Genomic DNA, 2,712 nt, shown 5'->3' on the forward strand with positions numbered 1-2,712 from the left:
GACAGGCACTACCTTAAGGTAAAAGGATGGAAAAGAATATTCCAAGTAAATGGCACTAAGAAACAAGCAGGGGTTGCAATACTAATATCTGACAAAATAGACTTCAAAGTAAAACTAATCAGAAGAGATAAGGAGGGTCACTTCATTCTGATCAAAGGAACAATTAACCAAGAAGATATTACAATTCTTAATATATATGCTCGAAACTATGGTACACCCAAATTCATAAAAACAACACTACAGGACTTTAAGACACAGATTAACCCCAACTCAGTAATAGTAGGGGACTTCAAAACCTCACCGTCTCCATTAGACAGGTCAATTGGACAAAGAATAAACAGAGAGACATCTGAATTAAATGATACCATACATCAAATAGACCTAACGGACATCTTTCAAATATTCCACCCAAGCACCAAAGAATACACATTCTATTTTTTTTGTTGTTGTTTTGTTTTGTTTTTTTGAGACAGGGACTCCCTGTAGCCCCAACTATCCTGGAACTCACTATGTAGACTAGGCTGGCCTTGAACTCACAGAGATCCACCTGCTTCTGCCTTGTGAGTGCTGGAATTAAAGGTGTGCGCCACCATGCCTGGCACATTCTTTTTTTTTAATTTTTTATTTATTATTTTTTAATTTTGTTTATTTTTTTCTTTGTGTATTGCCTATATGTAAGTAAGTGCAGCCATGTCATGCAATGCCCTTGGAGGACAGAAGAGGCTGTCAGATCCCCCGGAACTGAAGTTACAGACAGTTGTTAGCTGCCATGTGGGTACTGGGATTTGAACCTGGGTCTTCTGCAAGAACAACCAGTGTTCTTAACCGCTGAGCCATCTCTCCAGTGCATTTATTATTTATTTTGTGTGTATACACGTATTACCTGCATGTAGGTAAGTGTACCCGTGTTGTGCAATGCCTGAGGAAGTCAAAAGAGGCTGTCAGATCCCCTGGGACAGGAGTTATGAACAGTTGTTAGCTGCCATGTGGGTGCTGGATTCGAACCCAGGTCTTCTACAAGAACAACCGGTGTTCTTAGCTGCTGAGCCATCTCTCCAACCCCAAGGTTCTACTCAGCACCCCATGGAACTTTTTCAAAAATTGACCACATACGGGGCCACAAAACAAACCTCAATAAATACAAAAAAAATGAAATAATTCCATGCATTCTATCAGACCACAATGCAATAAAGCTCAAAATCAATGCTAGACAAAGCTCTACTAACCACACCAATTCGTGGTGATGGAGAAACACACTCCTAAACAGTCATTGAGTCAAAGGAGAAATTAAGAAAGAAATAAAAGAATTTCTGGAATTAAACGAAAAGTACAATACAACACAATGCAACCCACAGGACACTTTAAAAGCAGTCCTAAGAGGGAAGTTTATAGTTCTATGTGCCTACATTAAAAAATTAGAAAGAGCCCCCAAAATGACCTGACACTGCAGCTCAAGACACTGGAAAAGAAAGAACAAATGAAGCACAAATCCAACAGAAGAGAAGAAATAACAAAAATTGGAGCAGAAATGAATGAAATAGAAACAAAGAAAACAATACAAAGAATCAATGGATCTAAGAGCTGGTTCTTTGAAAATCTAAACAAGATAGGCAGACCCTTTAACTCAAGACTCTGGAAAAGCAAGAGCAAATGAAACACAAATCCAGCAGATAAGAAGAAATAACAAAAATCAGAGCAGAAATTAATGAAATTGAAACAAAGAAAACAAAACAAAGAATCATTGAATCTAAGAGCTGGTTCTTTGAAAAGCTAAACAAGATAGGCAGACCCTTAGCCCAGTTAACCAAAAGAAAGAGCAAATCCAAATCAACAAAACTAGAGATGAAAGGGGAAACATCATGATAGACACCAAAAACATCCAGACAATTATAAGGGAATATTTTCAACAACTATAGGCAACTAAATTTGCAAATCTAAAAGAAATGGATATCTAAAATCATGGGACCCACCAAAGTTAAACCAGAAGAGAGCATCAGTTTAAACAGACACATAACATATAAGGAAATCGAAACAGGAATACAAAGCCCCCCAAACTAAAAAACGCCCAGGCACAGATGGATTTGCAGCAGAATTCCACAAGACATTTAAAGAAGATCGCCAACCAATACTACTTAAAGTATTCAAAATGATAGAAACAGAGGGAGACCTCCCAAACTCCTTCTATGAAGTCAGTATCACTCTAATACCCAAACCAGGTAAAGACACAACCAAAAAAGAAAACAATAGAACCATATCCTTAATGAATATAGATGTAAAAATTCTCAATAAAATACTTGGAAATCACATACACACACATCAAAAAGGTCATTCACTATGATCAAGTAGGCTTTATTCCAGAGATGCAGGATGGTTCAATACATGCAAGTCAATAAATATCATTAATCATATAAATGGACAAAAACCACATTGTCATTTCAATAGATGCGGAAAAGACTTTTGACAAAATTCAGCATGCATTTATGTTCAAAGTCTTAGAGGAAATTGGACTGGGGGGAACATACCTCGACATAATTAAAGCTATAGACAACAAAACCACAGGCAACATCATTCTAAATGGAGAAAAAAAATGGAAGCATTCCCATTGAAATCAGGAACCAGACAAGGCTGTCCACTATCTCCACTCCTGTTCAACATAGTGCTTGAAACTCTTGCTAGAGCAGTAAGACAGGAGAAGGAAATTAAAGGAGTACT

Source organism: Nannospalax galili, unplaced genomic scaffold (assembly GCF_000622305.1).
Source record: "Nannospalax galili isolate Female #2095 unplaced genomic scaffold, S.galili_v1.0 scaffold1368, whole genome shotgun sequence".
NCBI classification, from domain to species: domain Eukaryota; kingdom Metazoa; phylum Chordata; class Mammalia; order Rodentia; family Spalacidae; genus Nannospalax; species Nannospalax galili.